This window comes from Crinia signifera, chromosome 1 (assembly GCF_055691185.1).
Source record: "Crinia signifera chromosome 1, ASM5569118v1, whole genome shotgun sequence".
NCBI classification, from domain to species: Eukaryota; Metazoa; Chordata; class Amphibia; order Anura; family Myobatrachidae; genus Crinia; species Crinia signifera.
The window spans coordinates 190,103,196-190,118,013 of record NC_139217.1 but is presented as its reverse complement, the minus strand read 5'-3'; the positions used below and the strand labels follow the sequence as shown (position 1 = coordinate 190,118,013).

General features: G+C 41.0%; 2 pseudogenes; one reads left to right on the top strand and one right to left on the bottom strand.

Moving 5' to 3' along the window:
* Positions 1-11,784: 11,784 nt before the first annotated feature.
* On the bottom strand, positions 11,785-11,903 carry LOC146040705 (5S ribosomal RNA; annotated as a pseudogene).
* A 2,552-nt stretch (positions 11,904-14,455) lies between these two features.
* LOC146040694 (5S ribosomal RNA) lies at positions 14,456-14,574 on the top strand (annotated as a pseudogene).
* Positions 14,575-14,818: the final 244 nt, after the last annotated feature.

The window sequence follows — 14,818 nt, the reverse complement described above, 5'->3', positions numbered from 1 at the left end:
AGCAGTGCTGTTACAGATGTCCCCAGTGAGTTTTTAGCAAAACAATTATTATTTTTTTCACTTTGTGGAATGTATGGTTTTCGTAATAATTCGCATAACGGACATTTGGATACGGGATACTCAACCTGTAATAAAAACATGAACCAGTTGTTGCAAAAATCAGTCAGCTACTGGGAAATATAGTGGTCATTCACAATGTATCATAACTTAGAATCTTCCTTTTGTGGTTCTAAAGGAGAGGTTTGGGTGTAACTGTCTGTTTGTGTTTTTTCCCATTCTTCATCTTTATTGCCATGCCAGATATTGGTAACAAAATGAGGGTGTTTGTTCTCCATGTTCGATGGCAGCTGTTCTCAGAATTGAAGCACTGTAGATTTCAAATGGAGGAATGGAGATGGGAATACCAATGATAGTTGACTAACTGAGTTTAGTAGATCTTGTAAACAACATTGTTCCTCTTGCTGTTACTTTCTCTGCATTCATCATAATTTCCAGAAAACATCAGACATTTTTAGAAGTTTTATAGCTGTGAGTAGATGACTATGTGGGAAGTAGGGAATTGAGCTGGTATAAAGTGTTGCAATCTCAAACTATTTTTGTTTTTAACTATTTTTATTGTATTGAGGCATCAACTTACAATTGCACAATGAAGGTAAACATAACATGTCAATCGTTATATAAGTACAGTTACATCAATGCTATGCGTGGTTGCACAATTTTCCAATAATACTACAGCAATCATGATAATAAATAGTTTGCATACTGTAATCAGATATGACATCAAGTGATTATATAAATGGAGTTTCCTATCTGTGTATTTCAGAGTCAGAGTTCCTATTGTTATACACACGAGTCCTGCCCCGGAGCCTGGGTAGCACCACTCCACACCCACCTACTGGTCATGCAAATTGATTGGGAGATCATTAACAGCTAGTCTAGTATGGTACCAGGTAGTATTTCCAAGACTACTATGTAGCTGTTTTCTCACAGGTAGCGGCATAGTGTCTATGGCCCTTATTCTGGTTGGTGCGGCCAGAGCCGCACACGGGGCTCCGGCCGCACAAACCAATCCCCGCCCACCCTACGGATCGCCACGGCCGTCCGTACACGGACGGCTGGCGATCCGCATAAAAATGGTGGAGGCTACGCCTCCACCATGGTGGGAGCTGCCCCCTGCATTCGATGGTCGTCGACCATCGAAGGCAGGTCCGCACGCCGCGGCAGCTCCCGCAAGCTGAGACCACACGGACAATCGTCCGTGTGGTAGCTTGTATGGGGGCTGAAAGCTGACATCCGGCGACGTCAGCTTTCCGCCCCCATGAGTTGCGTCATGGCCTCATTACCATGCATACGCCCCGCGTTTGCATGGGAACGCCCATGAAACGCGGGGCGTACACATAGGGAAATGAGGGCATGATGCCTCTCACGCCCCTATACGCCCCCTTTGCGGCGGACGAAATACGTCTGCGGCGAAGGGGGCTGCACATGCGCAGATTCACCTCTGCGCATGTGCAGAGTAAAAACATCGGCGGTACGGCCGCACGCGGGCCGTACCGATCCGATTAGAATAAGGGCCTTAATACGGTTCCCATAGGGATACACATTTGTCCTTCTTTTCCTTATTTAGCAGGGTATCCATCCAATCCATTCTAAAGATGAAATGGAACTTTTGTTTAAATAATGGGATCTGTGGGGGCATAATCTCAAGCCAGCTTTGCAATATGGTTTTATGTCCCGCTGCGCTGAAGGCCAAAACAGTTTTTTTTTGCTATTTAGAGTCATGCATTGATTTGGGTCAAGAACCCCCAATACTTCCCAGTCTGGTGTGAATGGGACATGATTTATAAGTGTAGATTCTGCATATTGTCGGATTAGGTGCCAGAAATATTGTACAAGAGGGCATGACCATAGACAGTGAAAGAGATCAGCCTCTGCCTCATGGCATTGGGGGCACAAGGAATAATCGATAGTTCCCATGTGGAAGCATCACAACGGGGAGAGACATGTTTAATGAAACGTGGTAAGAAACAGCTCTGTGTACATGCTGGCAGACAGTGTCTTTCTGGAAAACTCCAGCGCTTTTTCTATGGTCCGCATTGTAAGGTGGGGGAAATGCGATAACCAATTAGACATTCCTCCTGATACTTTCTCATTGTCTATTACAGTTCTCAAAAAAGTATAATGGATTGATACATGTATTGCCCTTTTATATGGCACCACATATGTTAGTAATGTATCGAATGTATTTTGCCAATCATTTGGTGAAAAGTGACCTATAACATGGTTAATGTAAAATCTCATTTGTAGGTATGCTAATGGTTAGGGAGCTATCATTGCAAATCTATCAGAGAGGTTTGTATACGTCAAAGCAGTCTTCTCATCAATAGATACTAATCTCTCAATGAAGATATTCCTGCTAATCTCCACATAGTAAAGGGGTGTGCGGCCATTCCATCCAGGAATTTGGAATTTTTACGAAGGGGAGGTGTAGGGAATAATAGGGATTGAGACCCTTGTTGTATTGTAAAATATGCCATAATCTTCCTGTGGTCCATAATAAGGGGTTTACTTTAAAGTCAGGAATCTCCTGATCGTTGAGATGAAGGAAACAGACCAAATCACAGTTGTCAAGAAAATTCTGTTCTAAGCCTGTATCTGTATATATTGAAGTTTGATGAAGCCAGTCACGTAGGTGTTGTAAAATTGCTGCACGGTTATATGTTACAATATCAGGAAAGTTAATTCCCCCATTTTGGTTGTTGTAATTTACTCAATGCCACTCTAGCCCTCTCCCCTTTCCAGATAAACCGCCTGATAGAAGTATTAATCTGTGCAATATCCGATTTAGTCAAAAGAATTGGTAGGGACTGGATAGGAGCAATCTCTAACTATTGTCTGCATGCAATGCATGTTGGGAACACTTGATACATAATAAGAGAAAACAAATTGCAGATGCTTGTGTGGGAAATGCCTGTGGCCTTGTAAGGCAAAAGCATTAACAGCCAGTTAATGCATTATAAAGGAGTGATTAATTACTAGAATCGGCTATGGTAGTAAGATCTTTGCATATAATTGTGGCATGACAAGTGCCCCTGTTTATAACTCTCTACAAACTCAATAACAGGAATTTGCATCATGCAGCCTAAGTCTGGAGGCAGATTCAGTTAGCTATGGTGCTTACAGATAGCCTTACACTTTAATGGCCAGAGATATTCAATTTAAAAAAAAAATTCAGTGGCCAGCCTACAGCTAATGCACATTATCCTATAGATTACAGGTGAAATGCCTTAAGATATGGGTGATCACACTAACTGTTGTAAGGGGCAGAAAGCCAAACTTACCATGGATTTTTGTATGCACATAAGAAAGTTGTGAATAGAAATCTGTGGTTAGCCCACAGCCTGCACTTATCATTGATTTCTGTTTGCACCCACATGAGGCTGCAATTGAATAGCACTTTCCACTGCTACACCAAAGCAAACTGAAAGTGTCCCGTGATTTCCTTTAGTATGAATTAAGGGAAAAATACAAGACCTACAACTAATCCATGTCATGAGTAACGTCTAGAATGCTCGTTCAACACAAAAGCATAAACCTTCTCTAGAAAACGCTGAGTAAAAAGGTTAATTTCAAACAAATAGAAAGGGAAACTACTTGTACCCAGCAGCTGACTTGATTTCAGATTTCCATAGTGAATGGTTCATGATGTTTACCTCTGTATATTCCAACTTCAGTCTTGTCACACCTCTGGTAGCTGCTCCTCTGGTAGCTGTTCAGGATCCTGTTAACTTCTGTCTTAAATCATTATAATTCATTTGTGAATTGATTTTTTTATGAATGTTTTTCACATATGACTTAGTAAGGATGACATAGACTGGGGAATTGATGACCCCTATAGAGAGATACCTAGAGATGAGTCCCCTACCAGCCCACTGGTGGATGTCCTTATTCTAAGACATCATGTCATCAAGGTTATTACAGCGAGTTGCCAAGAAGGTGGAACGTTTGAGAAAGAAGATAAAAAAGAAGGAAATATTTAACCACTTGCTTGGCTCTAGAGTATTACCTTGAGTTCCAAAAACTACGGGTCAGGTTTTTTTTAGGGTTATGGTACTCATCTGTCAGGTCTAATATTCCTATATTTAGAGTTCTTTCTATTTCATAATGATGTATTGTATTATTCCACTTATTAATATGAGTCACAGTCCACTCCAAGACCCAGTCATTTCATTTCTAATGTACCTAAATAAGTTCTAATATTCCAGCTAATGCAAGTCTATCCAGGCACCACCAAAGATACAAAGTCTTCATTTCACCTTCAGTTTGTTAATAAATTATTTTTTTTATTATAGAGAAATACATAGTAATGAATACATTACCCTTGACATGTGGTAAAGCTATTAAACAGTACCTAGGTATTAAACAAGAGAATACCGGTTTTATAGCTGCCCTTGTTATATATTGTCATGCTGTTAAGTGGCAGTAAATCCTGATGTATATTTGTCCCATAACATCAATGAAGCAATGCTTTTTAATGGTGTAAATCAGTATGCAAGTTCTTAATACAAACTATCTGAGAGCTTTACCATTTATAAAACATGTATCGCCAGATGACAGCACATAGTTTGAGACATAATTTTAATTACTAATGAAAGGAAAGTGTAAAGGTTACAAAGCAAGGCAATGTATACCACGTATAACATTCAAGGCAGTGTATACCTCTGTGTATAGTAGCCAAGATCATAAAATAAAATACTTTCCGTTTAAAAATATTCAGCAATAAATTTCCGAAATCTGCCGATGAACATGGAGCGTATAAACACAACAGCAGAACATTGTGTAATGTATTGTAATGAAGATTTATTCACTGGCAAACTCTGATCAGATCTACAGGGTGATTTCTTAGATTTCATTAGTTAAAGACATAAAACAGCCTGTCTAAGAGAGGAGGAACAGTGGGAAGTCCATATAAATTACTATAGCTCAATTAGGTACAGACAGTTTACGGAGTGTTTATTACCAGTAAAAAGGAAGGTTTTCTAATTAGATTAAAAGGTTTTGAAAACAACAGTGCCCCGTGATTTAGGCCTATTGTGCGAATAATACACTGTAAGGAGCTGCATTGATTAAAAGTAAACTGATAAGTTATTTGTGCTTGTTCATTGTTTATTGATGGAACTCCTGCTGCCTGGCTACAATTTACCGCATAAGATCAATGGGAGGATTTGGCTAATTTTCTCCATGGCCACAAGATTAATAACTAAGCAAAAGACAGTTGGGACTCTGCTGGAAATTCCAGCCATGATGCATTTTGTGTAATAATCATCAAGTATGTGGTGATGCATAAATCTGCAGAATGTGCATTAAAAAGGGCATCTTTGTTTTACTATTTGGTATTAAAAGTGTCAGTTCGTGAGAGAGTGTCTGCATTTCACGACAAACTATTTTGTTAAAAAAAGAGAGAAGTCAATAGAAAAATAAAAGTTAGAGTGCTCAGATTCAAGGACAGCAGTCAATCAGTGTCTCTTACAATTGATTTAAGGGACAGTGCTTGCAGCCTAAGCCTGTGTTACATATATTTTGGTTTCTTGCAGTGACGAGTGCCATTTCCAACTGTGCTGAGCAAGCTACTTTCCAGGGCTGCATTGCCAAGGGTTTTTTTGGGATGCAGGTTATAGAAGGCAGGGTGTCATTCCCCTTGCCAGTGAATGATCGTTTTTCCCATGTGTATTAGTAGAAACAGATGAGAGAGTAAATGAATGATATCTCAATCTGTTTTGTCCTACTGTGCCCTTCAGACCACATGGAAGCCTACAGCTGCCTTTAATCCCTGGTTCCCTGTATTGTTTATCACACTGTCTGAAATAATTTAAAAGTTCCAGTAATACCCAACACTAATGCATCACCATTTATAAAAATATGTTACATATTAACTCCTTCCCCACCATATATATATACTTTAAAACATAGAATCAAAACCTTATTTTTCTTCCTTCCTTCCTTCCTTCCTTCCTTCCTTCCTTCCTTCCTTCCTTCCTTCCTTCCTTCCTTCCTTCCTTCCTTTCTTTCTTTCTTTCTTACTTTCTCTTTCTTTCTTTCTTTCTTTCTTTCTTTCTTTCTTTCTTTCTTTCTTTCTTCCTTCCTTCCTTTATTTCTTTCTTCCTTCCTTCCTTCCTTCCTTCCTTCCTTCATTTCTTCCTTCCTAGTAGAGACCTGCAACATGACCTATTTACCCATTCCTAGGAATAATTTTAATATTGACACACTAAAAATTAAATTGTTAGATTAAAATGTTGACAGTCTAATATATTGGAAAATAAAACACTTCAGAAAAGTGTGACACGCATGGGAGGTGCAGAAGTTCCGCTGTTATTTTGTATGACCACGGCACACATTGGATCTTATAGCTGGTTTCAGTAAATTTCCTCGTTCTTGCTGCTAATTGCAGCCGCCATATATACACTAGGGCTGACCGCTGCTTATATTAAATATTTTTAAATGGATGCTAACTGTTGAATTCGCAGCCGATTCCGAAATTTAGTGTCCGTTTCCGACAAAATGTGTCCGTTAAAACACTCGACAGTCGGCACATTGAATACAGTCAGAACGGGTTGAAATTGGCCGTGAGTCCGACTGTCAGGAACAGAAATTGTATATTTATTTATTATAATTTATTAACAGTTTCTAATATAGCGCATTCATATTCCGCAGCGCTTTACAGAGTATAGTTCAACATTTACATCAGTCCCTGCTCCAGTGTAGCGTACAATCTATATTCCATACCACATGTACACGCACACATTTTATGGTTAATTTTGTTAGAAGCCAATTGACCTACCAGTATATTTTTGGATTGTGGGAGGAAACCAGAGTACCCGGAGGAAACCCACGCAAACACGGGGAGAGTATACAAACTCTGCACAGTTAGGGCCATGGTGGATATCGAACCCATGACCTCAGCACTGTAAGGCAGTAATGCCATGCTGACCTCACATCTGTTCTCACTAAAGATGTGTGCAGATCTCAATGTTTTGGTTTTGTCAAAATTAGCCTTTGTGTTTTGGTTTTGTTTTCCTGTTTTGTCAAAACCACTTTCTCGTGTTTTGGATTTAGTTTTGGTTTTGGATAAGGATTTTTTTTTTTTAAACACAACTTAAATCTTAAAATCTGGACCTGTTTGTGTAGATACAGTATCATAAATATTACTTTCCAGTTGTTTCCACTAAATTTTGACCACCTCACAGGTCACAATATTTTTCACCAACAGTTGCTTTAAAGATATAGCAAAACTGCTGTGGCACAGCAGTGGCAGACAGGATGGCAGATAGTAAATTATTTCACCACACAGAAAGAATGATTTAAAAAGAAAAGGCCTCAGGGCAGTATAGGGAAATTGAGGTGGAGTTCGTAGTGATAGTGGACATTGATTGAGTGTGGCTTTTTGGTGTTCTTTTTGTCATGAGCAAGAACTGCTATCACTGCTGGTTGATTTGCTATGACACAAACAACATTCTCATCATCAACATCTTCATTAGTGTCAGATACACAAATATCCCTTTCATACTTTTGCACTTCCACAGTAGCATCCTCAATTTCTATGTCATCATCTGGACTTGTACTGATCATCCCCACTGTACTACAGTGTCAGACATGTCAGACTAACACATAGCACTCTTGTTATTCCCTGCAAATAGTTTAAAATATTTAAAAATGTTCAGGTGGTACTGAATTCCAAAGAGCTAATCTTAAAAACAGGAGAGTCCTTCTACGATATAAAGAAATTAAATACACATATTAACAGGGTACTTGTTTCCTATCTGGGCGCCCAGGTTTTGTACGTACGGCACCGTAATGAAATCGGATCGCATCGCATCGTACACATACACGATATTGAACGATGCGATGCGATCCGATTCGATTTCCCATAGGAAACAATGTGAAATGGCTCAATTTAGCCAAATTCTCATAGGAACAATAGTAAATGGGCCAAAAACACCCCTGAACATTGAAATGTCCCCCCAAAAGTAGTTTACGCCACCCCGCCATCAACGTGAACCCGAAGCGTGGCGAGGGGCGGCGGTACGCGTCCTCCGACCTTTTCATGCCCTACTATCCACGTCGGCGTGGAGTGAGAATAGAATAGTGTGGCGAGCGCAGCGAGCCACCGAGCCCGAAGCGTGGCGAGCGCAGCGAGCCCCGCGAGGGGACGCGGATACCTTCACAGTTATACGCGTCCCCTCGCGGGCGACGCGGACACCTGGGAAGCCCGCGAAGGGACGCGTTTACCTGTGAAGGTATCCGCGTCCCCTCGCGGGGCTCGCTGCGCTCGCCACGCTTCGGGCTCGGTGGCTCGCTGCGCTCGCCACACTATTCTATTCTCACTCCACGCCGACGTGGATAGTAGGGCATGAAAAGGTCGGAGGACGCGTACCGCCGCCCCTCGCGGGCTCGCTGCGCTCGCCACGCTTCGGGTTCACGTTGATGGCGGGGTGGCGTCAACTACTTTTGGGGGGACATTTCAATGTTCAGGGGTGTTTTTGGCCCATTTACTATTGTTCCTATGATAATTTGGCTAAATTGAGCCATTTAACATTGTTTCCTATGGGAAATCGGATCGCATCGCATCGCATCGTTCAATATCGTGTATGTGTACGATGCGATGCGATCCGATTTCTCTACGGAGAATAGCATGGTGCGCAATTAACTTAGTGGGCGCCCAGATAGGAAACAAGTACCATTAACAGTGTTAATGAGGACACATTCATATATTAAATGTAACAAATTTATATTTAGTCCTTATTTGCACATTGACATACATATATTACTAAAAGATAATAAATGATTACCGTATATACTCGAGTATAAGTCGACCCGAATATAAGCCGAGGCACCTAATTTTACAACAAAAACTGGGAAAACTTATTGACTCAAGCGGGACCCTCACTCGAGTATAAGCCGAGAGGGGCTTCTTCAGCAATAAAAATGATCTGAAAAAGTAGGCTTATACTCGAGAATATATGGTTCACTCCATTTTCCATTAACCCATTTTAAACTAGCTGTGAATGGGCTAAAATCTGTAGCTATTTCAGAACTATTTAAAATGTATGTATCTCCAAAGTTGACTTTAATAAAATTGACAGCTGCCATTATATTTAGGAAAGAAGTTCAGTTAATATGGTATATTACTAGATCATACCAGTGAATCTGGGATTCTTTAGCAGCCAAATGCCCATTCAGATTGATTATCTCTTTTGAATCACAGTTCCAAACGTTAAGCCCTGTACACATGGGCCAATTTCAGCCTTAATCGCTGGGAATATGGTCGCTTATACCTGTGCGTACAAGGCGATGGTCTCCGGGAGCATGCTTCCACGACCAGCCCTGCAGTGGTCGCTGGCTTCACACCGGCAGAGTGTCTCATTTTCATCATTGTTGAAAACGAGACACTCAGCAATTTACATATCGCTTAGCAACCAATTGCTTTGTGTGTACGGAGCTTTAGTGCTCCCAAGGTTGAAATAGGCAGAGATGTTCATTTATTGTAGTGATGCAGATACATAATATCCTCCATTGCATGGTTGTAAATAATGATATTCCAATAAATAGTTGCATATGATAATTCCATACAAAATCGGTCCACAGCCATCTAGAGTTGGTGCAGTCCAAATTGCAACAACTTGACATATAATAGTAGGCACATTGACAACCTAAAGTTTTTTGGTGACATTCAGCTTCAGCTTTATTTAGAACTAATTGACTAGTCTTTTGTCCAAAAGCTTTTTTCCCTTTTAGAATAGTAAGTGTAAAGAACAAAAAATATTGCACTGTAATATCCCATGTCATAAGTTACGTAGCAACATTTCATCATTGCATGTTAGATAATGTAGAACAAAGGCATGTTATAGTATACATATGTGTAATACATTGCATGTTTTGAATATGAGTGCAACGTGTAACATATACTGTATATTCTTTAACTATAACTTTTAGAAATAAGAATTAAGAGGTTTTTTTTACTTAGCATTTTACAAATTCATTATAAATACAAATACATTTGACAAAATACAATTGGATGTGAAACTATTATTTTGGTATTTTTTGACACAACTCTCCTGTGGTCACATCTGGTACGCACAATCACCCTTGGTGTTGTGGGAGCTGTACTGTAGATTTTTTATAGCATATCAGTTTGGTTGCTGGATGCTGAGTAATACGTCCAGGTAAGTGTTTGCTTATTGCTGAATGTAGCTGAGCAGCAGCAGAAAATTTCAGCTATTGAGCCTATGTATGCTCTATTATTTCATTGGATAATAATCGTAGGTCTAGTCTCCCTACATGGGTGAAATAAGAAGATATATCGTAGGCAACTGATCCTGGGTCTCCATTACCAGGTAGAGTGGTGCCTTATGCTATGTCTGAGGTACATACAGATCTACCCTGTGGGGCCGATTTTGGTTCATTTGCAAAGAACCGAAATCGTCCCATGTCCCGATGCCCATGCAAAGGTAGGCGGGACGAAGTGTATCGGGGCGGCGGGCTGACATCACATGAAATCAGCTTCCCGCTCTGTCTTCCCAGCACCCACAAATATAAGTCTCCACTTACTTATATTTGCGAGCCCAGGAGAAATCATTTGATGGTCGCCGACCATCAAATGATTTCTCACGCTGTGGGCACATGCGAGAGGATTTGTTTTCATAACACATCCCCTCGCATGGCTGTGAGCGGATATGGCAGTAGACGGGGCAGGTTTTCAGCAGGGCGATGGGGCGGGCACTCTGGGACTCATAATCTGTGATCTTTGCAGCTTATCGAGTCAACCAGAATCAGTCCCTGTATGCTATGTATCCTCTTCAGTGGTTTCTGTGTTTTTTTTTCCATGAGTGCCATGTTCTGATGACATCATACGGATTTTGGGCAGAATACAGTCAAATAGACAAATCATCCAATCATCTGCACAGGTGCCCTATATAACTGGCAGTCGTTGCTAGTACAACATATAGGCCTTGTGGATAAGCTAGTTGGCTACATCTGCTGCTGTGACTTTCTGAAGCTCCGGTCTGCAATTTCCAGCTTGCTGGTTATGCAATCAGAGTTTACTAATTACTCTTTGCAATGTCATCCCCTTATTATCTCCTTATTAAGAACAAAGTTGGGGTTGGAGATCCGCACAGACTGAAAATCTGTATATACTTAAAGAACCAACTTGAGAAACTACACTTATTGATGAATTCTGGTAGTTAAGGGGGTTGGTGGTGCGCCCAGCGTTTAAATATCAATGATTGGACACTAGGTTTTTATTTGTCAGGAAGAGAGATCCGACAAAAAAAAAGAAAGAAAAACGCTTTTTGGGCGCACTCTTTTGTAATGATTAAATTAGATAATTAATACATAACTTTTATTTTAGACTTAATTTAAAATAGGGTGGCACAAGGGATTAATTAGAATTAAAGATATTAAATGTAGTGTGATCCTTGTACTGGTTTAGTTCAAGGAAAATTCGCAGATTGGTCACACCTTTAATATGTCATTTAAGCACTGTTTTTATCAGAGGTACAGTTAACAATGATAGTAGGCAGTGAAATGATTGGGTTCTCCTCTCATATGCAGTAATTAATGCTTAATAGCGTTGGATAGTATACCTAAATGGTAGTATGAGGAGAGAAAAAGTTACACAGCCTCAAAATGTAAATCTATTTATTGATAATAAACACTCACTCCGGCAGTCATGGTTGCAGGTATTTTATTTGATATTTGATACGGCGGCCCTTACCCCTAATCACGATGTTGCCACACCGGGGCTTCCCCGGGGGTCTCCCACCTGGGTACTGACCTGGCCCTCCACTGCTTGGCTTCCAAGTTCGGAGAGGGTTTGGGCAGACCAGTGGGGTATGGTGGCAAATCTTAGGGTTCAGTATTCAATCAAATGTAGCCTGTAGGGCTGCAAGAGGGGATCACTTCACCAGGCGCAACAAGTGATTTTTGGCAAAATAACTGTATATATATGGACAATTATCGAATGGGGGATTATGGGGCCCTAAATAATCGGGCTTTTAGCCAAGATGGATGCTAGATTTCTCCTAAGAGTGTTAATTAGGTGGAGAAAGAAAAGGGCACAGAAACCAGTGATCAAGCAAAACTTAAGTAATAATTAGCTGTCTGCTAGTAGCAGAAATTTAGAGTTTCTCTGAAGAAATGTTTCTGGATATACAGTCATATGCAATAATTGCACCAATTGAGGATTTATTCTTAAAAATAAAGTCCCATGCAATAATTGCATCAATTGAGATATTGCCACACACCATGCGATTTAGGAACGATAATTGCACTGTTTGAGGTGAGATTTATACACTATACAGTAACAAATTGAAGAATCAAGTTGCCAAAGGTATTCAGACACTTAGTCGCAATATTATAGGAAAAGCCTGGATATTTTGTTGCATTCGAGTAAAGAACAAGGCATGTAAGCAGAGATTGATCGGTGAGTGAGACGTGCGCCCCGCTGCTACAGGCAGTGGGGGAGCGTCTCTCTAACCTGTTGCCGCTGCCTAAGTTAGCGGCTGGTGTGGAAGGGGTAGGAGTCCCGTACTGGTGTTAGCGCACAGGGAGGTGACCTGCTGACCGCTGGGTGACGGAGCCGGAGATGGAACGCTGATGCCGTCAGACTGGCTGCTTTACTGCGCCGGAGCTCGCTGGTGAGAGTACGGGCGGCAACGTGTGGGAGCCGGAGGCTGCCGCTGGTGTACTTGCTTGGTGGCCGGAGGAGTTGGAGGCTGGAACTGACAGTTGGACACGTGTTTCGCCTAACGGGCTTCTTCCTGCAGTGCCATTTTGAATGAGGGCAAATGCCCTTGCTTTTATTCTCTCTCAAGTTGATGGACAGCCATTTGGACCTATCAGGTATTACTATGGCTATGGAGACAAATTAACGCTGTTTGTATCCCTTCTTTATATTGCTTTGGGTTAAACATCGCTGTTTGTATCCCTTCTTTATATTGCTTTGGGTTAAACATCGTGGTATTGGAAAAATTTTGATAATAATTTTTTTTTATAATAATGAAAATGGTAAAAGATTGAGAAAGGAGATATATATAGAGAGATAAGAGACGTGTTCATGCACTTATATACACACGTTACTGTTACCGCTATTTAACGCGGTAACAGTAACGTGTGTATATAAGTGCATGAACACGTCTCTTATCTCTCTATATATATGCGCATATATAGGTACAATCTTTCTTTTGTCTTCAAATTATTGTTTCCCAAAAAATATCTCCTTTCTCAATCTTTTACCATTTTCATTATTATAAAAAAATTTTATTATCAAAATTTTTCCAATACCACGATGTTTAACCCAAAGCAATATAAAGAAGGGATACAAACAGCGATGTTTAACCCAAAGCAATATAAAGAAGGGATACAAACAGCGTTAATTTGTCTCCATAGCCATAGTAATACCTGATAGGTCCAAATGGCTGTCCATCAACTTGAGAGAGAATAAAAGCAAGGGCATTTGCCCTCATTCAAAATGGCACTGCAGGAAGAAGCCCGTTAGGCGAAACACGTGTCCAACTGTCAGTTCCAGCCTCCAACTCCTCCGGCCACCAAGCAAGTACACCAGCGGCAGCCTCCGGCTCCCACACGTTGCCGCCCGTACTCTCACCAGCGAGCACCGGCGCAGTAAAGCAGCCAGTCTGACGGCATCAGCGTTCCATCTCCGGCTCCGTCACCCAGCGGTCAGCGGGTCACCTCCCTGTGCGCTAACACCAGTACGGGACTCCTACCCCTTCCACACCAGCCGCTAACTTAGGCAGCGGCAACAGGTTAGAGAGACGCTCCCCCACTGCCTGTAGCAGCGGGGCGCACGTCTCACTCACCGATCAATCTCTGCTTACATGCCTTGTTCTTTACTCGAATGCAACAAAATATCCAGGCTTTTCCTATAATATTGCGACTAAGTGTCTGAATACCTTTGGCAACTTGATTCTTCAATTTGTTACTGTATAGTGTATAAATCTCACCTCAAACAGTGCAATTATCGTTCCTAAATCGCATGGTGTGTGGCAATATCTCAATTGATGCAATTATTGCATGGGACTTTATTTTTAAGAATAAATCCTCAATTGGTGCAATTATTGCATATGACTGTATATCCAGAAACATTTCTTCAGAGAAACTCTAAATTTTTGCTACTAGCAGACAGCTAATTATTACTTAAGTTTTGCTTGATCACTGGTTTCTGTGCCCTTTTCTTTCTCCACTTGATTAACACTCTTAGGAGAAATCTAGCATCCATCTTGGCTAAAAGCCCGATTATTTAGGGCCCCATAATCCCCCATTCGATAATTGTCCATATATATACAGTTATTTTGCCAAAAATCACTTGTTGCGCCTGGTGAAGTGATCCCCTCTTGCAGCCCTACAGGCTACATTTGATTGAATACTGAACCCTAAGATTTGCCACCATACCCCACTGGTCTGCCCAAACCCTCTCCGAACTTGGAAGCCAAGCAGTGGAGGGCCAGGTCAGTACCCAGGTGGGAGACCCCCGGGGAAGCCCCGGTGTGGCAACATCGTGATTAGGGGTAAGGGCCGCCGTATCAAATATCAAATAAAATACCTGCAACCATGACTGCCGGAGTGAGTGTTTATTATCAATAAATAGATTTACATTTTGAGGCTGTGTAACTTTTTCTCTCCTCATACTACCATTTAGGTATACTATCCAACGCTATTAAGCATTAATTACTGCATATGAGAGGAGAACCCAATCATTTCACTGCCTACTATCATTGGTAACTATACCTCTGATAAAAAC